Raw genomic sequence first — 23,552 nt, 5'->3', positions numbered from 1 at the left:
CCATTTAAATGTACTGGTCTTATTATTAATGAAACAAATGGAGGTGGGGAAAGGAAAACTCACAACAACCCACCGAGAGAGCAATTATACAGTTAAACAAAAAGCTGTAGTTGCTCGCAGTGGTATCCGGGTTGCAGATAGCCTGTTGTTTGCTTGTGTGCCTCTCTGTGCCTGGGGAGGAAGAGAAGCACAGGGAATTGTTAATGAGAAAAAAGAGGTGCTCCAACACTACACCCCACCTTTCCCAGCCTTCCAAAGACCAGCTAGAAGGAGGAGATGCTTAATGAAATGATGGCTCCTTTCTGTTCAATTTAAAAGCATAAAATAAATGCAGAATCCCTTGGGGGAAGGGGGAGGGGTCTTTGGTTTTTATCAAAATAACATTAGTGAGACTTTTGCCCAACAACAGGAGCTGATGGTATCTGGGGTCCATTTTATTGCACCCCAAATGTGTAAGAATTGGGGTGACTGGATAAACGGGCCTCAGGGGTTTCTGACTGCTATTCATGCAACAAAGGTGCAAATGGAAAAAATATTTTAAGAAGAAAAAATTGGGGTAAAGGAAAGAATAGCAAAGTCCTTTGCACCCTTACCAGATCTTCCTCTCAAGTTTGGCCTTTAAACCTTTAAAACTTTATGGATATCTTAAAAGAATACCTCTAAAAGAAAAAACCCAGCTACAAAATTGGAACTCATCTGTACAACGCAGAAGAGCCATGTGAGGGAATAATTGCAACCAAGGTAAAGAAAAAAGGAGGAAAGACTGTTAAGGAGTGTTTGGATCAGGAGTTTTAGGGAAAACAGGAGTATTGGAAAAGAAGGCTACCTCAGGTCCAGAGGATCTATGGCAGAATACAGAAGTATGAGAACACGAAAGGAGGAATCAAAAGAAAGCAGTAGCACACTGAGAGAAATATAGGGAAAGATTTACTTATCAAATAGTACTCTCTTAAGTGAAGGAGCTTAAATATGCAGTGGGAGTAAAAGCAAATATGAGGATTCAAGGATAGGTTGCAAAAAATAAATTGAATTTACTCTCTCTGAAATCTCAGTCAAGAATATCTTTGCATATTATAAAACAAAACAGGAAAAAGAAAAAAAACAACAAAACAACAACAGCAAAAAAATACCCCATATGAATCTGTTAAAAGTGGTCCCATTTATAAAGGTCACAGTGAGCACAGCCTCCTTGTGCAGTGCCAGCAGGCTGGGGAAAGGCATTACCCCAGGCAAAGGCAAGAGGTTCACCCCCTCCAGCCAGGTGGGCCCACGGGGTGACTGCACTCTCTTGCCCATGTCCTTGTCAGGTGCCTCAGCCAATGCATTATTCCAGTGAAAATGTGGTGTGCCCCTGCCACCCTAATTCTCTCCTAATACCTAAAAATATTCCCAGCCAAATCCAGGTGAAACGATGCATGTGTCTACAAAAAGATTTGGTTTCACTGAATTAACATTTTCCAATATTCTTCAGGAAAACCCCAGTCCAGCATAATATTCATGAGAACAATGAATACTCAGCCAGGTCTACACAGCCTGAGCACACATACATATTTGTGTGATTCACTTATGATTATCCTGACTGACCTCTAATTCATTCCTTTACCCTTCTTCCTTCAGATGCATTTGCACACCGACAAACCATTTTCTTTTTAAATCAATGGGCCAGGAGAAATGTTTCTCCATCTGCAGAAATTCCTGCACTCACCATCCAATAAATTTACCCAGCTGTCTTTGTAGAGTGACATGGCAAAACAGCACATTCAGTAAAAGCCACATGAGAAATTAACTGTGTAAAAAAAAAAAACTTTATCAAGGAACTTTAACCTCTGAACATTAATCCTGCTCTCTGGGACTTATTTTATATTTTAGGGTAAAAAGACGTTCCAAAAATCTTTGATTTTCTACATCCACAAATTACTTCTAAGGAGAAAGGCATACTACATACATACATACATATATATATATGTATATGTATATGTGTATATATATATGTGTGTCTATGTATCTGTACCAGAGAAATTGTAGATTAATAAAAATCATAACTTGGAGCCTGAAATTTTTCCAGCCTTGTAAAGTAGTAAAGGTAACTGAAAGGAGAAACCCTTTCTTTCCCAAGAGATCCTTATGATTGCATTTAGCTCTTAAAACTTCTTGAAATATCAAATTTCAAACTCACAATATTTTAAAGTTATTTTTTATGGCTGCCTCAAAGGCTTCGGATAGATATACAGGTGGAAAGTACCAGAGTTTACAAGCAAAAAGTAAGAGGGTTTTTTTCCAATTTTTTTAATATAACTGCTTGGAAAGTATTTTTTCTGTTGGCACAATACGTGCATCATATTTCATGTACAAAGTGCAAAGGTATAGGGTGCTGTTCATACCAGCAAGACATTACTCACTGTATTTTAATCATTAATAATGTGGCTGTCCCAAATTCACACTGAAAAAAACACCTATCATGATATATTCTCTTTATATACGTATACAACAAATATACAACTGTACTCTTCACTGTCTAACTTATCCATTTAGATACTGCACAAGGTGTACCACATTTATTTTAATTTCTAGCAAGAATATATGGCTTCTTTTTCTAATCATAACATAGGCTGAAGCAGTTAATAAGGCATGCATTAATTTCTATTTCAGAGCATTAATGCCCATAGTTACAATGCTCACATGTATTTTTATCACAATATATTATTGGTGTGTTATTTTTTTTAAAGACAAAATAAGAACTAATGTATGTGAAGCACTTACATTGTAAACATCTTATTTTGTTACAGCACTGAATTTCAGCAATAAATTTTGTGTTCAAGCTTCTTTAAAATGTTTAAGGGATAAGGAGGTATTAGGGTTTTGACCAGCTCTTGGCTTTTGTTCTTTTTGTCTTGAAAGAAAAAAGTATTAAGGAATAAAATTCTCAACACTTAACCCATTGAGATAGATGAAGCCTTTCAGCTACAGCTGTATCTCTAGCAGAAGCAGATTTGCTTAATAGTTGTAGATATTTCCTGAGTCATTTCTGCAACATACAACTTTGCTTGTTCCATCACTACTTCCCTACCTAAGTCAGGTCCATTCCCTGAGGCAGACCATATGGGACAATTGGAGGTCTAGCCAACCCATTCACATTGCAGTAAAGATGCTTAGGCCCAGATTCTTCCCTCTGCATTTCTGTACTTCATCTAAATTTATTTTCACAAGCTCCCAAATCACTCAGCTCTTGTATCTATTGTCTGTAGACAATGGAGAAAGACAAATTGCTTCAATTTGCAGCCCAGCCCACATAAACCAGACTTAAAATCCTTCTAGATTTGCCCATCTCTCTCCCTTGACTGAAGAGAGAATCCAAAAAAACTAAGCTTTGGTTTTGGCAACTTAGTTAAGCACCTAAATTTACAAGCACCTACCTTTACATAGATCTAATCTCTGCCTCTAAGAAAGTTTCATTGGAAAGCAACCTTTGATGAAAAATGGAAATGAACTTTTATGAAAATGTTATCATGATTTTGGTCCTTTTATCTAGATCAGCTCTAATTAAAACAAATAACTTCATCTTTAGTCAGAAGCTCTGTGCTTTTGGCAACAGGATGTCATGATACTTCCTTGAGAACCCACTTCAATAAATCAAGCAGCCATGATAAGCTCTGTTTTGAGAACTCAAGGTATTGCTTGTTGGAGGAACATTTCCATGCCCCACTCAGAAGGTAAAAAGGTGTTGCAAGGTGAAGACCTGAAATAAATAGGCCTGTTTGCCTTATCAGCAGGAAAAAATACAAATGAGGGGACATGTGCCTCAGCAGTTTTCTGACAAGCCAGAACTAGGCAAGGAGTCTAACAAGCACTGCCCACCAAGGACTATCACTTCTCCCTTCACCAAGCACATTGTTTTATGCATATGTTGGAGTTGAGAGATTTTCAAACTTATTCTTAAAATACCCTGTAGAAAGTGCACTGCAGGGTAGCACCCAACAATGTCCTCCGAGACCATCAAAGAAGGAAGAAAAGGCACCTCAGGGCAGCCATTTTCACATTTGCTTTGTGCTAGGGTGGTTCAGCTGGTGAATCTCGTAAAGCTACGCCTGAAAGAATCTCTGTTGAACATGCCATTTACCCATACCCCATCAATAACCTCCAGCTGCAAAACTGAAAATGAGACATGCTTGGACAGCTGGCAAGATTGTCAGAGGTGTGCCATCGATTCTGGAGCAACCTGAGCACCACATCATTGCCTCTGCTGTTGACAAAATACCTCTTCCTAGCAATATTTCATGGAGCATTATTAACTGCCCAAGCCATGCAGTGACTCAGCAGTGGCTTTCACCAGTTGGAAAAGATAAAGGTCCAAACTGATGGTGCCCCCAAAATGCTCCCAATAAGCACATAAACCTCAGAGACAGTGAATGACCAAAACTGAAGGTGTGATGATACTGGATGTGATTTCTGAGATAGTTATATGTTAATTCCCCTTGCCATTCTGAATGTAGTTAATTGAAAATTACTAATTGCAGAGATGAACTGTCAGATATTTTCAAAGGGTTTTTTCATCACAGAAAACTGTAGTTTCTATAGCCTTAGACATATGAAAATTTCTTTGCTGAAGGGGACTTCTGATTCAAAAGGGAGGGAAAATGTTTTAAGAAAGCAAATAATATTTCTCATATATGTGAGATTTTAATCCCTTAAAATATAATTTTAGAATAATTTCAAGACAGAAAACATACTAAACCCCTACATTTTATATTTCTTAAATAAATGATTACAGTTTTGGGGCCATAATAAGGTCATGGACATAAGCAACAAAGTGAATAAGAAAAATAAGAGGTCTCTCTCCTTTTCTAAAAATCCAGGAAATCACAATGAATCCGTAAAATAGAGTACAAAAAGAGGAAATTAACTTCAGAACAGTTTCACGCTGAATCTAATCACTGTTGCAACTAGTTGTTAAGAAGAAAGGGATCATTAATTGCTTTTTACAATTTTTTTCTGCTAATTTTTTGACCAAAAGCTGAAGCTGATGCTCAAAATATTTCTGAGAACAATCTCTAAAAAATCAAATGTTAAACCTTGAAAGGATCCCTCTCTGTGCTTTATCATTTAAATTAGAAAGCACCTATATATCCTAGGACTGTGATAAGACAAATCATATATTTGATTATATAAGTGTGTGAAGATTAGAGTGGGTTAGAAGCTGCCTGGCAAAAAGTAACTTTTTTTCAGAAATGTTGACTCATCAAAACTTAAATTAAACAACTTCAGTTTGATTACAAGGAAAAAGAAATTTTGGCAACTCTCCCAACTCAAAGAACCTATAGCAAAAAAAAAAAAAGTTTAAAGATTCCATGTTTTGTTTTATTGTTACAAAACTTTTTATTACAGTTCTTAATTAGCCTATATTACATGAAGTTCCAAAAACTGTGCTATTAAAACTTTTCTGCTATTGATTTTGGCACAAGCTCATTTACATTCAGGTCTGTCTAGTTCAATATAATGTAGATACATGACTTAAAAAGAGAATTTCAAAAAGAGGTCAGGTCTGTGCCTTTAGAAGACATAATTTGCAAAAACAAAATGTAATGAACAGAGCTGACCAGAGATGATGTGAGAACTTCAGTAGAATTTAGAGAAAAGAAAGTGCTTTTCAACCTAGAAAAATTCACCTGAGTCTGAAGCTCTGTCATTTTCCAGCTCTGTCCAATCCCTCAACTCCAGCCCCATTCTTCACCTGTCTTGTTGCATGCTCACACTTCCCCAAAATATGTATCCTGAGGAATGAGTCTGCACACAAGCTGTTACTGCTGAGCAACTGGTATTCAGAACAGGGCATGGGTCTATCTATGGGGACTTGGAGCCTACATGTGACTCACACCAGCCTTGGTTATAAAACTTTGTCAAGCTCCCTCAGAAGTCAGGACCACTGGCTATGGAAATGAATTTTAATATGTCAGGCTAAACTAAAAAAAGTAGAAAGTATGCTGTGAAAAAATTAGTGGTTTACTTCCCTCATTTACTAAAATTTCACAACTTTTCTAAACAAAATATGAAGTATATTCCAAATAAATGTGGAACAAATTATTTTTCCTTTGGGTCAGAACTGTTCATAAGCAGACCTTCATCTAAGAGTAAATTGCTGATATAGTGATGCAACTTAGAAGAAAATACCCTGTTTTGCAAGGGCAGTAGAAACTGGCCTTCACCATGAATTGCCACCATCACTAATGAAAGTGGCTAGCTGGATGGCTAAGGAGACCTCTCATCAGGGAATGTTAATGGAGAGGAATCAACCTTATATGCAATAAGTGAACAATCAGGTAATGGAGTCAAGGAACCATATAGGCAAGGTGGAAAATAAATGCCAGGGACTTGAGAAATCTAATCAATGCCTGATTAAGCTAATTGAAGCCTGGCCACTGAAAATTAATGATTCAGAAAATTGCTCCCAGAACAGAAAAAAGCAAAGATTGCTGGATCTCACATAAGAGACAGAAGGTTCAAATGTGAAAGCAGTTATCAGGAGATTAATACACGGTACCCAGGGTACATAAAAGTTTGCTATCTCACCTTTTGGTACGTTAAGTGTATTGCTTCCCTGCTGCTTCTCCCAGCCCAAACACCCACCAAGGCTCTGAAGTCCACTAGTTTGATTTTTTTAACTGTAAGAATAAAGGGAACACTAAAGCTGAAAAGTAGTGTTCTAATTACTCTAGAATGTCTTCCTTTCCAACTTCAGTGAAAACAAAGGGCTTCTGTTCAAACTGAAAAACATAAAGTAGTGATGCTAAAAATAACTATGGCATGAAATGCAAAAGACACTTTATCACAAGCTTAGGTACAATTGCTCTAATCCTAATCATCAGTGTTTTCAACTAAAGGATCCTCTAGAAACCCTTATTGAATTGGTGGGCTTTTCTTTTTGTTTCTATCATCTGTGTATTCCTCGATATCTGTGGAGAACTGCTGGGATCTGTAAGAGGTCATTAAAAAGATTCTTTAGAAAGCAGGCCTCATATCAGAACACTTGCACTTATTACACAAAAGCCTTCACCTCTACAAGAAATTTCCTAAGGTACTGGGTTTTGAAACCATTAAGTTGTAAAAATACTTACAATTGTACCTTTCAATATTTAGTGCTTTCTTAGGCCAAGAGATCCCAAAGCAAATTCTTGTGGTTTCCATGGAGTTCTTCTAAGCCATGAAAACTACGTTGTGGACTGTCCATGGGAGCATATCAAACAGTACTATAAATCCTCCATTAAATGTCTAATGAGAAAAAAATACATGTCTCTACTAATACTCATTTAATTCTTGAATTTCTTCTGAATTTTTCTGATTCTTTCATCTGTACCTCATTACTCATTTGAAGTGCTGTCTTCATTGGACTCACATTTTTAAAAGCCATCTATGACAAAACTGAAGGTGTGACAACAGTCCCGTGGCATAAAATGATTTAGGGATCAGCACTTTTAAATTAACACTGATTTTATCCTGCCAGTGTGGCAATTTTTCTGCCAGCTTTGCTAGTTCCACCTGAAGTTTGTCCACATTTCTTCAACCTTAATTAAATTAATTTGGAGCATATTTATAATTTAATAAATCATTTGTCTTCCATTTTCCAAATGATTAATAAATAAACCAACTTCCACCCATAAACTGGAATGTGAGATAACTCTAAATGTTATTTTTTTTTCCCCTGAGGAAAGTGAACTCCTTTTCTTTTTCCTTCTGCTTTGTACTCTTTTATCCACAGAGGATGCTATTTTCTCAGAGTATTACTCTGCTCAGAATATCAAAGATACTAAAGTGTTACTATGCCTAACTCAGACATGCCCTGATGCCTAATGGCATACTTGCATGCAATTAATATGCAGCTAAAGAGATTCCCAAAGCTGGCTGAATGTGACACCGCTAAGCAGTGAAACAGAGGAAATGGGTGGGGTTTAGGCATCAATTCAGCTGAAGCAGGCATTCTGCCAGGCACTGTAAATCCTATCAGAACAAAGGGAACAAAAAATTCACTCATTGGGATCTCAGAAATCCACCAATTTTAACAGTTATTTTGAATACAGAGAATGTAAGATCAAATCTATCTTCAGAATAGATAGCACTGATTCAGAAGGAATACTTGAATCTCAGACTTCTATCTCCTCTCACTACCTTTCTGGGGAAACTCCATCCTTTTGTTTCCTTAGCTGTCACTTCAAGAAGTATCAGTGATTATGTACAGAAATATACTTTATCAACTGGTTTTCATTCCTCTACTGTATCATTTATACATTTAAGGAACTAGTGAGGTGCAATAATCCTTTACAAAAATTGTGTTATTTTTTCCCAACCGTATCATCAAACTCTGTGTTTCTGAGATTTTTTTATAGCTTCTGTATTTTTAATCATCCTATCAGCTAAGTTGCCAGGAACTGAAGTAAGTCTTTCTGCTCTGTAATTCTCCAGGTTATTATGCAGGCTTTTTATAAATACAATATTTGCTATCTTCCAGTGTAATTGCTGACTTAAGTAAGAGAATGTGTTCTTCAGCTAGCAGCTATTTTACTCTTAAATTCATTAACATGTCTGTTTATGCTCCATCCAGCTTGATGCTGTCCTTAACCCATTGCTTTGCTGGCTTTGGACTATTCAGCAGACTTTCACCTTCCCAGCTGGGTAGGAAGAACTTCCAAGTCTCCATTACATCAAAGACGAAATTCTTTGACTTGACAGTTGTCAAAGCCCCATCTCTTGAAAGGAACTCTTTCCTTCAGGATCTACCCTGTCTTAATCTATCAGCTACCAGTGCTGTCCAGTTTGGGTCAATGTTTGTCATGGAGATAGAACGCATATATGGAAATAGAATTCACACATTAAAACAGTGTGGGCAATCCTCCTCATTTGCAGCAAGTTCTGCCATGTCCCTAACATCTTTTGAACAGAGATTACTGCAGTGACTCTACACTGACAACAAAACAGGAGAGAGAAATAAACCAGCCTTCCCTCCACAGCGGGCAAAGTACTGTACTCTGCAGAAGCAGAGCTCAAAGGTTGTTGGAGTAGCTTTGGAAAGGCTCTCCCCTCTGTTTGCATCTGCCTGGTTGCATTCATTTCCTCTAAGTTGCTGCCCTGAATCAGAATACCTTCTTAATTACCAGTGCATCAAATTTCTCTTATTTATCTGTCTGACCTTTAATGTTGATTTAGGAGGACACCACGTCAAAAGCCAACTAAACGTACTGTTCCAAAATAATTAAGGAAAGCACTGTATGCTGAGCTGCTATCAACTCCTTTCTCCAGACTGTGCAATCCTCTTTTGACTTCTGCCAACTGATATTGCACAAGAAACCCTTTACTGAAAATATTGGTTATTTCAAGTAAATCAAATAGACTTTGTAACATTCCTGTGAAAATCTATCAGCTTTACTTCCTAAGTATGGGAGTCTTCCTTAGCTGGTGTAAGACAACTGAATTTTACCACACAAAGCCCTCTTCTAGATGAAGTCCTACATCAACCAGCTCTTTATAAAGACAAGCATTATTCTACAATGCCATCAAAAACTTTATTACAAAAGGACCAAAAGAATCTCACCCTGTTATTACCATAATAGATGTTTATTTCATAAAATCTTCAGTCTTAAATGTTCCTGAAATGATCCCTGCATCAAAAATCAAGTTCTTAAGTGTTCACAAACAGAAAGCATAAAAGGGCAGCAAATACGATTGAATTAAAATTTCCTGTGGAATTCAAATTGGTGCATATATTTGGTTGTGGGTTTGGGGTTTTTTCACAATTCAGTCAACTTTAGTAAGATTTATCATTGATTCAGCAATCTACAGAAAAGTGCACATATGCAGGAACTTGCTGGATACAGCACAGTAAGATGTTTACATGGAATTTTAAAAGAAAACTTTAAAAACTGGAAAATGACATACCATACTAAAAAATAAAAAAACCTGAGATAATTATTTCTGTTCACTACACTCAAAAATCAAACTGTACTTGAATTAGATAGTGAATGCATACATAAATTCTATGACATTTAACAAAAGGAAACATTTGTTTAATTTCAATTTATTTCTTTTAGTCTTTATCCACAACTACACTGATTGAAGTGGACAAGAGTAGGTTGCAGCTGGAGATGAGGTGTTAAAAGACAAACCCACTGAAAAACATACATTTGTTATACATCTGCACTTTTATTCCATGCAACAATTGCAAAATGCCACTCAGGAAATGCCATCTCTGAGCTGACTGATAAGATCATTTCCTTATCTCTTTTTTAGCTCTTGTCATTCCTCCTTGCCATACCAGTCACAAAAAATAGGCCAAGAGGGGGTGGGGATAAGTAACATTTAATAAATCTACTAAAAAAAGGCAAATGTGTGTGTATGTGTGTATATATATATATATATATATATATATATATATATATGCTTTAAGAATATACATCTGACTAATTTCTTACCTATCTGTGCTGACGTGCAAAAAAATAATATTCGTATTTACCTGTAAACAAATGAACAGTTAAAATGAGTCAGCTTTGCAAGCAGCCTACATGATGCTTCTGACAAGAGTTTCAGGAATATACTGGTATCTACAGAGGAACTGAAATATAAATATTAAATAATTACTAAGAATGTATTCCACCTGAGCCAGAAAATGATAACTTTCCAATCTGAATTCATCTTCTTGCAACAAAGAAAAGACTCTCTGATTCTCTTAACAATTTCGTGGTGTATCCCAATGTTACCACAAGCCTTCAGAGATAAGGATTTTCCTCTGTTAAGAAAATCAAGTTATTAAATTGGTCAAAGATGACTCTACCAGAAATGTATTCAAATCTTCTTTATTAATTACCAAAGGAATTTAGTTTGAGAGTCAGATATAAAATTTTACTCAGCTTTCGCAGATAAAATATATTATGTACAAAAATTCCCGGGATTTTAATTTAGTAAAACCCCAACAGTACTTAACCGAGCAAGTTATTCTCAGTACAGAGAGGAGCTCTGCAGGACTGATTCATTCTTTTACAGTGCATTAGTTTAATCACCTAGGAGATTTCTAACAGACGATGAAATCTAAACAGGAGCAGGAACTTCAGTTATCTTTGGATGAACATATTTAGTTTCACATTCTATCCTAGCACCGAGCAAAGCAAAACAATTTAAATACACTTCAGTTTCATCCACACAATTTATTTGACTTTTGTTGGATTTAAAAAGGCAGAACCAGATATCGTATCTTAATGCTGCAGTTAAGTTCAAGTTCTCCTGTTAATAACTCTCTTGAAGCGGAAGCCAATGGAATTTTTTTCTTTTACTATTTTTTGACATATGGTAATTGCAATAACAAAATAAAATTTGTTTAAGATGGACAAGTGAGTCAAACTAATGATTACAACAAATTATAGAGCAGCATTCTGTTATGCCCCATACCCTTTTAAAAATAATTTGCTATATTACACAGTGTCCCAATTATCAGGCAATAATCCAAAGAGACTCTCAAGATATAGTGACATATTGTTAACAGCTCAAATAGAAGTGAACTCTAATGAGCAGTCAAAATCAACAAACAAAAGAATAAAATCCTATTTTCTCTATTCAAAGAATATTCCTTAGTGGTAAGAAGATACTGAATCAGGCCCAAACTGTAGAAAAATAAAAAGAGCTGATAATAAGATATGATAACCCAAGTTAATAAAGTGCATAAAAAAAAGAATGTTCAGTGCTACCTTGACTATTCCCACTTTTTCAATGTCTCTAGGAGATAAAAATGTATTTTGTCCTATAAAATCCCATATTTAAATATCTCATGCCAATGTTTGTATTAAAAATTACTCTTCTAGTTTAATGTTTTTCATTCCCTTAATTTTCTGTGTGCTTCTGCTTTGTAATTGTAGAATTGTTAATAACCAAAGATCTCACTCATTGAAAAAATATAACATGCACTATCTAATTTTAAGACCTGTGTGTAGAAATGTGTAATTGGGTGCTAACATACAGGACCATACCAAGAGGAGCCGGCATGCAACCAAATTCAACTTACAAAAAAGAGTTTCATGGCCTAAAGTTCAGAAAGTTCTTGACCCATAGTGGAAGTATGTAGCAGTAAATCTGTATCTCCTACACCTTCCTCCCCATTCTACATGATGCTGATTGTGTCAGAAGAGACACAGTCAAGCGTCCTCCCACCTACTCATCAGATGGCTGTGCCATCGAGGGATCATGGTTTTCACTGGAGAGAGGATCTTCCCTGCATACATGGGAGGTGAGGAAAATGCTTTCCCATCTGGTTGCATGAAGTCACTTGCAAAGAAGATCTGAATCCAGGGAAAGGAGAAATTAGGCTAACATGTGGAAGACAGATATTTTGTTGCTTAATTCCCAGGTCCAGTATATTTTCATTTATTGTTCTCTGCAGCTTTGTAAATTTGAATCCAATATGCTTTTAATTGTTGACAAGGAAAGCTTTGCCATCAATTCATTATGCAAATCAACCAGCAACTGTTAGTTATAAGGTGAGGTGAGTTCTCCTCATAGAATCAGATGATCTATGCACACAAAATACAGACAGGTCTTACCTATTCTATCCTTTTTGATCTCAATTAAACAACAGCTATACATTGAGAGGTCTTAATTAAAGACTCAATAGTAGCAATTAATATAGTAAAGAATCAATATAATATTTATTAAGGTGATCTGTGAGAAAAACAAGAAAGTTGTTAACCTATTTCAGTATATACAGTTTTCAGCAATGTCTTCCTAGGTGACTGAAAATGTTTGGTATGGTAGGTTCAAAATGGAACTTCCACATAGGAATATTACCCTGTAAAAATGGGAGGAATAGAATATACTGCCACACATAATGCTACAGACACATTCCTAGTAAATAAACCTCCATCTGGAGCTCCACGTTTAGGAACTGGATACTGAACTTTGGAAGAATAAATTGCATTTACTTTTAAATATTTTCACAGACAATTTTCACACTGATATAAGAATTATGTAAACAGCTGCTAAAATAAATCACCAGTATTTAGGTTGCAAGCTGTCTGGAGTACACACTGTCTTTAACTTTATGGTTGAGAGCACCCTGTGCTGTGCACCCTGTCACACGGCCCATCTTCTTACCTGTTTCAACTGCGGCACTCACTGGAAATGCAGATATCAGTGCACAGGTCCTTAAAATGCTTACATACATTTTAAGATATTACACCTGCCAGAACACTTTGCACACTAATTAAGCATAGCAAAGTCCAAGATAAATTCAGATTCCCATTGTACAGTCTGAGAAATAATGGTCCAGAGGCTAGTTAAATAATTAGGTCAAGGGTTCCTTGACCCATGTCACAAAATCATATAAACTCAGATAAGCTTTTGTATTGTGATTCTTGGTACAAATTGTGACGGGGAACAGAAGATACACTACTGCAGTGCATCTATGTACTATTTCTCTTTTAGTTGAAAGCCATATTCAAAGATTGCCATCAGGAAATGAATTCTGGGGCTGACCAGAGTTAGATTCACAAAATACCTGCCTGACTTTTTGGCTGAACGTTTAAAGCATCATTTGAACATTCAGCGCTTGAAATATCCCTTCTTTCACTGCTAAAGTTAGAAAGGTGCTGTTGAGTAGATACACAACCATCTAAACAGTGACCAACCATTCATTACTTGGTCATAAAAGAATTGCAAAAGGCACGGTACTTAACATCTCTCTTTCAGGAGTCCACATCAGTAAACAGCAGCACACGAAAGAACCATTCTGGATTCTTCTCCTTAATAGCTCTGGCTATAGTCCTTCCTGCTTCACAGGTTTAATTCAGCTGTTTCATGACCATCACTATTTCCATACAAGCAGATCACATCTCCACCACTCTTGATGGGATTTTTTTATTTTGTGAAATCTATGCAATTATTTCTGAGTAGAAACTGGAATGCCACATGTCCCATCCCCCCAGGTGAAGAAAATCCATTATTGGCCTCCCAAGTGTTTGGGCTGTCACTTCAAGTATGCCCCTGAGGATGAATGAAACGTGACAGTCACAGAGGGATTTATTTTAACAGCTCCATTTTCATCCAAGTTCCATGAAAGACTCTAAGGAATGAGTTAAAGAACTAAAATGAGGGTCAAGGCAGAGAGAAGCGTACAGAGAACCAACAGGAAATATCAAGCACCGGGACTTTGATGGAATTCACCCTAGCCAAAAATGACCCATAGTGTTTCTGTACCACTCAGATTCTTAGAAAGCCTGCCTGTATCACATGAAGAACCCTCAGTAGCTAGCACCTCCACAGAGAGGTGTATTGCACTGCACAGATGTGTCAACTCAGGTCCCAAGACAGTGCAATCAAATTAATGTAGAACATGGATTTAGTTAATAAGTCCTGCCCTTCAGCAGGCAAATAAAATATCATATTAGCAGTGTTACAGTGTGAGCATAAGACATCAATAAGGTTATACAATTTGGCAATCTCCACATTGCATCCCATTCTGAAGTATACATGTGCTAAATCTTACCTGGCATATTTTTTTTAAAATTTTAATACCTCTGACACTCCAGCAAGCACCCCCATCCCAGTGCCCAAGGAATACTTTAAGAGCAAACACACTTTATTTTAAAGCCTTGGGACCTGACTTCAGGAAATTGTCTCAATCCAAATACACTTTGCTGAGTGTAAATTCAAAGCTTGGAGCAAGGCCCATCGGGTAATGAACCTCAGAGGCTATTAATCCACAACCTACAATTTGTAAATGTGCAGGATACTGACTCAGTAGAAAAAAATAATTTTAAACATCTGTGGTATTCTTTCAATTCCAGATTAATTACACTGCTCAGATTGTAATGTTAGCCAGAAATTTCAAGTCTCTCCACTGCTATGTAGAGAATGCTGTAGTTTCCTTTGTATTTATCACTGCTCTGCAACAGTAGGAGGCTTCTTGCCCAACGCAAGCTTATGTTCAGTTCTATGTCCTACATTTATTCCACAGCTCACCTTGCCTGCCTTTTCTTTCTTTCTTTGTCTGAAGTCCTTCTGAAACTCTTTGTTACACAGCATTAATTATTATTATTACTACTTTTAAGACAAAGGATGTGTACATACCCCCACATCACTCCATCAAAATGGTGATATAAATTAAAATCTAAACAGGCTGTTTAATCCTTTTGAGAAGCTAATAATTATTTTCAATCAGCAAAGACTATTCTGCCATTCCAAAGAATGATTAATGAGAGCAAATGTGTTTGTAATTTATTAGCAGCAGCTTGGGGTGTGGGGGGAACAACTTAGGAATGGCAGCCATAGCATCAACATCTGATGATGTGAAGGCACTTCTGTTGCATATTATAAAGTCAAACATAAGGCTGCCTCTTTGGTGATTTATACTCTGCACAATGATACCGAATGCCTGGGGGTTTTTTTCATGAATGGCTTTGCAGTTAGTTTTTGTAGAACTGTCATGGGAAAAAAAAGAAATCGACGAGTATGTACCTCTTCCACAACACTCACTCACCCATCAGTATTCGTCAACATATGCTTCTCAAAGAGCAGAAGTATATCACAATAAAACAGGAAGGAAAAGGCAAACAAGCAGAAGGAAAGCAGAGGATTGACTGGACTGAGATAGGAGGAGCATTAAATCCCTCTATCATAGCACCTGGTGAAATAGCTTTATGTCCTGCACACAGTATAGTGTCTGAGAACTCTGTAGACCTGAATATGTAATTTCATCTCCACAACACCCTTGCAAGAAGAGAATATGTCCATGTCAAAAACAGGAAATTGAGAGATGGCAGGGCTGAAAATTCCTTAAATCACATTATGTTCTTATCTGATCATTCAGTTGCCTAAATACTGCTAGAAACTTACTCTTGAGGTTAGACCCCCACAAGAGGACTTCGATTATTAAGTGGGACTTAATATGCCTGGACAACCCACCTGACAGCAGCCAGACTCAGCTTTCATTTTGTCCTGAAGGTGCCTTTCTTCTCAAGCACAGAGCTTTCCCCTAGTCTAAACTGCAATGAAGCTTAGAAACTAGAAAGGCAATTCCTACGTCTAAATCACCAAAGCATTAGTAATACATGCAGTATTTCTAAAGGTACAAGAATCCAGCCTGAGGTGTTTCACACACATTCTACTTGTAGGGGCAAGAAGAGTGTCTGCAAATGCAGAAAAGCCTCAAAACTCAAAACAACAACATTTTTGCATGCAAAAAGATGTCTGTGGGAATATTCAAGCTGATACTAAATCATTTCTAAATGGATAGCATATTCCTCCCAAACAAGTGATAGGCCAGGCTGAAACTATCTGAAACCCCTATCTCTTGCCTCAAAGAAACAGGAGGGTGTTTCTTTGATAGCTGGGATCAGTAGCAGCACCATCTGCCCCTTCTTTTGAAGTTGTGTCACCATGCAGAAAAAAAAAGCAAAACTGGAAGAACCAGAAGGAAAAATTAAGCACAGCATCGCAGTATCTCTTTTCTCCCTTCTAGTAGTCCCAAAATCTTGTTTTTCTTCTTTGTCTTTACCTTTGTATTAATGTAGAGGGATGAGAGGGAAAGCCATCATGACCCATTTTATAAATAAGCCATTATTCCTGATGATTTAGCCCTTGAGGGACCCCATCTGGAGCACTGTGTGTTGTGTGGGGTTCCCTAGTTCAAAATGGATATTTACAAACAGAAAAGTTCCATCACTCTGGTGAAGCACATGACATAGGACAAGAAGCTGAGGAAACTGGATTTGTTCAACCCAGATAAAAAGCATAAGGAGAGTCTAGTTTCTATTTTCAGCTTCTAAACAGGGTAAAAGAGACAGAGAGAAGGCAGAGAGCTTCTTCTCAGCAGTGCACAGCAAAAGGCCAAGAGGCAATCCTCAAAACTTACATCACAGGAGATTGCAATGGTATGCAAAAGGAAAAAAAAAACAAAAACGAAAACATAAAAAGAATAAGCAGAAAAAGGAACAGGCTCACAAAGAGGTCATGAGACTCCCATCCTTGGTAATATTCAAAATTTTCCTGGACAAGATCCTAAGCAATTTGACCAAATGTTAGCACTGCTTTGAGCAGGGGAGGGTTGACCATTTAAGTTCCAACGATCCCCTCTATCCTAGCCCATTCCATGACTCTGTGCAGACTTTCTTATAGTGTGGTAATTAGGAAGATGCAAGTTTCAAGTGATGCGAAAATAAGAAGGATATGACACGCAGGATGACCTTCAGTGCCCAGCTTTACATCCCCATTTTGAGGAAGCAATGCCTTAGCTGATGAGCTATTTTCCAACCTACACAACAGTTCCTGCACAAAGGAGAAATGAATGACGTATCACAAAGTTTTTCTGAGCAATCAGAAAAAATTAAGATAAATAATTCCAAAGAAATTCCCCATGCAAAATTGGCAGTTTCCGTTCAAGACAGACATAACCCACTTCCTTCACATCAACTATCAAGTGGCTTCTTGTTCCACCTCATTCTTACTTAACCAATGTATTTGCAGTGAACAACATGAGCAAAAAACCTTAGGGGGGGATGGGGTTTTGTATGGCAAGCTATGAATCACATTTTTGGCCCTTCTTTTCTAATCACAGGGTACTGGCCACAGCTGGAAGCAGAACACAGCTCTCCTCAGATCAACGGTCTGCTCTGATATGACAAATTCTGTGTTTTCATTCTGTTCTCTTTGATGTCTCTCTCTTCTCAAGCCTCATCTTGTTTTCATTCTATACATTGTATTTGGTGAATTAGACTACAAAGTCTTGCAGAAGACATTGGTTTGAACAAGACTTCAAAAAATGGCTCAGTGCATCTGGATACCTCCAGTTGTCTGACACTTTAATATAACTGGATTTTTACAAAATGATGGACACCTGCTCTTTGAAAATCAGACTCCTCTTAAGCTGTATGAATATAAGCACCACAGAAGTGACGCACCTGAAACTAATAGACACTTCTGAAAAATCCTGTGCCTTTACTGTGATTGATAGAGAACTGTGTACATTTACAGCATCCTTTTAAGAAAGAGCCACATGTCTGGCTCAAGGGTAACAGCACCACCAGTTTCATATGCAACAATCTATCGTAGTGCACCACTATGTCATCTATTCTGAATAAATGAGAAGAGTGCTAAATTTTTAATGAACAGTGTTTCCACCTGTCTCATAATAATGAAAGAATGAAAAGCTGTTATTAGAACTTTACAGACAGCAAGAGTAATTAGATGGTATCGGCACCTATAACCTTGGACTGATCACACCATCATATGTTGTGCAGAAAGGGGAATTTTTTTTTAAAGAATCTAGTCTTCCTAAAAGAAAATTATTCCTTGATGTTATATTAGCCCTATATCTATATAGGGCTGCAGCATGAGGGAAAATAAAGCTCTATTCTACAGATTATTCTGTACTCTCACTGTTCTATATGAATACTAGGGGTCTATAGGCAAGGGACAAAGACCTACAAAACCAGTACATGGGCTCACACTCACTTCCCACCTAAGAAAAAACCTCAGCCACAAAAGAAAGAGAACATCCAAAGAATTACCACTTGAAACTCTTCATCTTATAACATGAAGTTCTGGAATGTTTTTCTACCTTGCTGCTGTTACTTTGGCAGGGAGATGACAGGCAACACAGAGGCAAGAGCTTCATGCCCACCTTGGCAAAAGCAGGCCATCCTTTAACAAGAATCTTGTACTGCCTTATCATTAGGAACAGCTTGTGTGCATTATGGATGAAATGGTATCTCTTTGCTGAAAGATAAAGTAGAGCATCCAATCCATGACAAGACACTTGTATGCTTCTCTCATCAAGTTAAAATGGTGTCAAATTTCTTTTGTCTGTGTTTGAAACGCAGCTTCCTCCCCCAAGAACATTTTCAAGAAACACTGATCGTGTAACTAATACCAGATTGTGACACTAGGCTACTGCAACTTACATTTATGAAGCAGAATGATTGTTCATCGTCCTGCTGCCTAATGAAATCAACTACATGAATAAATCCAATGCTAATTAAGAATACTATTTATCAGAATATGGCTTACAAAAAGACAGTGTTTACAGTTGACTGAGCTGTGAGAAAAGAACTACCTTGCAGGTCAGCAGGTGGCCTGGGGCTGCTTAACTGATCCTGCAGGGCTGCTGTGGATGCTGAAGTTTGAGGACCTGCTGGCAGCACCAACGCTGCTCATACAATGTGGCTCTCTGGCTGCTGAACAGACCAGACAGAACTCTTCAGATGTGAAATAAAAGCAAAGATCTTACTCTACATACTCAAAATGATTAACTGGAAATATAGTACAGTATTTCAGTGGTAGAAAAATAAAGTTATGAGGGGACATACTGAATTTGGTTCTATGTATCACTCAGAGCAGGTTTGTCCTGGTTAAGAACACAAGGAACACCCCTCTCTTACAAGAGAGATTAAAATTATATTATATAAAAAAAAATCACTATAAAAAGTGGGAGAGTACTGAAAGCAAGGTGAGAGAATGAAATGGAGACTGATTTTAGTGAGTTATGTAGGGCATGTATAAGAAGAATCACTGAGAAAAAAATGTGTAAAGGGCATGGCAGTGCAAAATAATATGACGTAGGAATACTGAAAACTGAACTAGCAGAGACCTTGACAGAGGACATAAGAATGTCTGAGGAGCTGAAATAGATTTTTACAAAGGCCAGAATTAAAATAAGTAGATAATGAATATGTCCTAAAATATGGTTTCTGGTACTGGAGAATAAGAGAGAAAGATGATGGTATAGCATCTACCATCATTGTGGTCAAACAATAAAGACAAAAATTAATCTAAATCAATAAGAGCTTGGAATACTATTGGTCTTAAAGGGTTGATACCTGAAATATTCAGTGATCAAGTAAACAAGTTAGCACAAATAAGAAACACATGTTATCACATAAGGTGTTTATCGAAGAATGACTCCTATTTTTGCCTTACCTGTAAAAAAAAAGAAAAAAGCAAATAAGAAAGATCAAGGCAGTACAGGGAGATTAATCTTTGGCTGTTATCAACAGACATTAATTTTTTTTCTCTCTCTCTTTATTTTTTTTTTTGCATTACTATGGTTGTGTAGTGGTTACACACTGCTAAAAATCCCTCATGTTTCAGCTGTCAGAATTTAAATATGAAAATTCAAGATAGTCCTAGAGAGAAAAGATATGCACATGTTTTATTTGATTCAGAATGAAGTACTCTGCCCATCAATCAACTGTTCTAATAAATGAGAGATCAGACAAATTATATACAAGTAATTTCTATATTCAGAAAATCTCCTTTACTGTGACGGCTACCCTGGGAAAAAATGAATTCAACACATATTTCATAAGACACTTGACTCCTACCTCATAATTCAGGACAATTTGTATTATATAGGACAATTCTTGCAACACTACCTAAAGTAGACACACTACCTCAGTGAAAAAGGTGGGACTAGTGGTACAGTTTACTCTGAGGGTTAACTGCCTGGCTCAGTGCAGAACTAGAAATCCACACTAAGGATTAAATGCGACTGCAAATACATCAGTTAAAAATTCATTGTGAACAGAGCCTAGATAAAACTGTAGAGTCTTCCACAAAGGCAAAAGTGATAGGCAGGTTTATAAATAAAACAAAGACACATTGTTTTACAAAAAAATACTATGCCAACTTGAAGGGGGGGGAGGTGGATGGAATCTAGCAGCTACACAAAGAGACTAGTGATGCACATTGCTGTCTTCTTAGAGCTTTTGTCAAACTATATTTTTCTTAAGCTTTAGACAGGACACATTATCTTTGAAACATGCTGAATAGACTGTCTTAAAGAATCATGGGGAGCCTAGGTTCTAACAGGTTAGCATGGGTTAACATTGGTTGCACATGCTAACATCACACCTCTAAGTCTTTGTCTAGACAGAGCATTAGAATAGATAACTTGTTTGTAGGGTGTAAGTATACAGAATTAGATAACAAACAGTTCCAATCATAGTAAACAAAAAGTCAATACACTGACAATGGATTGAAGAAGACAGAAGTAACAAGTTTGGCTCCTTGGGAATGCCTATTTAGCTCTCTGTTGCTTATTAATAACCTTGAAATGTGCTGTCTGAATATGTCAAAAATAGGTGGTAACTGGAAATTGCAGGAATGCCTCATATACTTAGTGAATGTGCCATAGCATTGAAGCACCTGCATTGACAGAGGCAATGCCATCAAGAAATGCATCAGGACTTGTGGGAGCTTATCCCCTTCACCATTAGCTGCTTTGCACATTCTTGTCCAGTGCTCAGTGAGAAAGCACAGGCAACTTGCACAAGCATCTGTGGAAAAGGTAAGGGGATTGCACAGAGACACTGAGTGTAGCTGACCTGCAGGGAAGTTGCATTTATAAATTCAGCCTTTCTCACCAGACAACTTGTCAATGCACCAAAGGGAATGGATTCCTAAATTAGGTTAACTAACCTCTTCTTGCCAATCCAAGCTTCCAGTCAGGGAAGCCTAGGTTTGAATGTTTACTTTCCTAATAGCTTTAATGGGCAGACATGTTCAGTGAAAAGCTTTTCTGGGGCAATAACCATAATCTGGAAATATCAAATCAACCAGTGCCCAATTTGCATATAAAAGAAAGTTTATCTGTACAAAAATACAGAGATGCTTTCAATTGCAAACACCATCACCTTGCTACTCAAATTTCTAAATGTGTAATGTTTCAATTAAGGCAACATATAAACTTTGCCAGTCATATATCAGTAACAGAATTAAACTAATCTGCTCTCAGACTGCCATCAGGAAGATCTTTTCCCTGTAGTAATAGTTCACCAAAAGCCAAACCACACTCGGTGTATTTCCTTTGATCTCAGAATTGCAATTTTCCTTTTACTACAACTTTTGGGGGTTACTATTAAATCTTCTGAATCTTTCCATGTTTCTATTTAACTGACCAGTTTGGGTCCTGAGTAGTTTAACCCTCCCAGAACACATCATAGCAACATATTCCCCCAAGTTTTCAGACCTTGATCTGTGTAATGTACCAGAGTGGCGTTGCCATAGACATTGCATATAACAGGGGGGTTACCTGTTAGTTCAGGGTCCTTATGTCCTGCTAAAACAGCATGTGAAAGGAGAGATAAATGAATAGTGGAAGTTGATCATCAGATTCTCATCTTTTGTCACTGAACAAAAAAAAAAAAAGAAAAATTAAATATATGTATTTACCTGTTACAGATGGATAAGTGCACAGGTACTTTCTCACCAGGTAAAAATAGCCTGTGGGATTCTCTGTGGTTATAAGATGGGAAGGAAGGCCCAGAAGGCTGTTAAAATACAGAGGGAGTTTCCTCAAAATGATCCACGCTTGATATCTAGCTTATTAATTGCAGCATGCTTTATTTGACTGTACCTCCCTCTGATTCTAAAAATAGGACTGTCAGAAGGCATCGCTGTATCAGCCAGTTCCTCTCTGCAAGTTAATCTATTATACAAGAAAAGGACTTTACAAATGGCTACATTAAAGACATCTAATGAAGTCAAAGCAGCTGTTTTAAAACATATTCAAACAAAATCTAGTCAATGAGATTTGGTCTCTGAATTTCATGTTGTACTATTAGGTATGTAGAAATTGAGCTTTTCAGGGGAATGAATTCTTTAAATTAAGTGAAAAGTCAGGCTATTTGAGCACCTCATTATACTCTGTATTGAAGATCTTTCTCATCTATATTATCCTATTAAGGATTGCAGTGATACCACAACTGTATTCACTGGTGTAATAAAAGGACATACACAGCACTCAAACCAGTGCTTTTGATACTCCTGTCCTTATTCAAGCTTGGTTCCTATTTATCTCAACAGAAATTTTGTCACAGGATATGGAATTAAGCCATGTGTTTTTAACCCAACAATATATTACATCCTGCAAAAATGTAATTTTCTGGGCCTTACAAAATATCAAAGCTTCAGATCATTATTAATTACTTATGCATGCATATTATTCCTCCTTCCTACAGACAGATCTTCTTTGAAGCAGAATGGGTGCATTTCCTTCAGGCTATTCTGCCTTAAAAGGGTCAGCTTGAAAACCACATTTTTGTTACGCCTATCAAATGTGGTATCCACAACAGTGAAAATAACACTTAAGGCTACTGAAACTGAAAGAAACAACAAAGAATTATATATCTGTATCTCTGACATTTGATTATGTGCCCATCCTAAGTAAGCTTGTATAGGCATGTTTTGAATGTTCAAGCTCTCATTTCTCCCTTCCTCAATGATCTCCTGCATCTTACCAGTGAGTTAAAATCTTCTATAATATTTTTAATAATACAGAACATATTAGTGAAGTGAATTTTAACAGAACATGTGTATTTCTAACCAAGAAACTTTTAGGAGGATCCCTTTTAGTAGTTCAGAGTAAAAAAGAAGGTGGCTGTAGGTAGATTTTATACTGGAGTTTTAGTGACAAGGTATGGGCATATATATTCCATTCTTAGCCATTAAATGGATGCCCACTGCATCTAACAGAAAATTTAATGCTCAGGAAATCACGGCTTTCATGTAAAAGCACAATCCTCCTTTAATAT

Source organism: Sturnus vulgaris, chromosome 3 (assembly GCF_052056855.1).
Source record: "Sturnus vulgaris isolate bStuVul1 chromosome 3, bStuVul1.hap1, whole genome shotgun sequence".
In the NCBI taxonomy this organism is placed as follows: Eukaryota; Metazoa; Chordata; class Aves; order Passeriformes; family Sturnidae; genus Sturnus; species Sturnus vulgaris.
Note: the sequence above shows the minus strand (reverse complement) of the source record.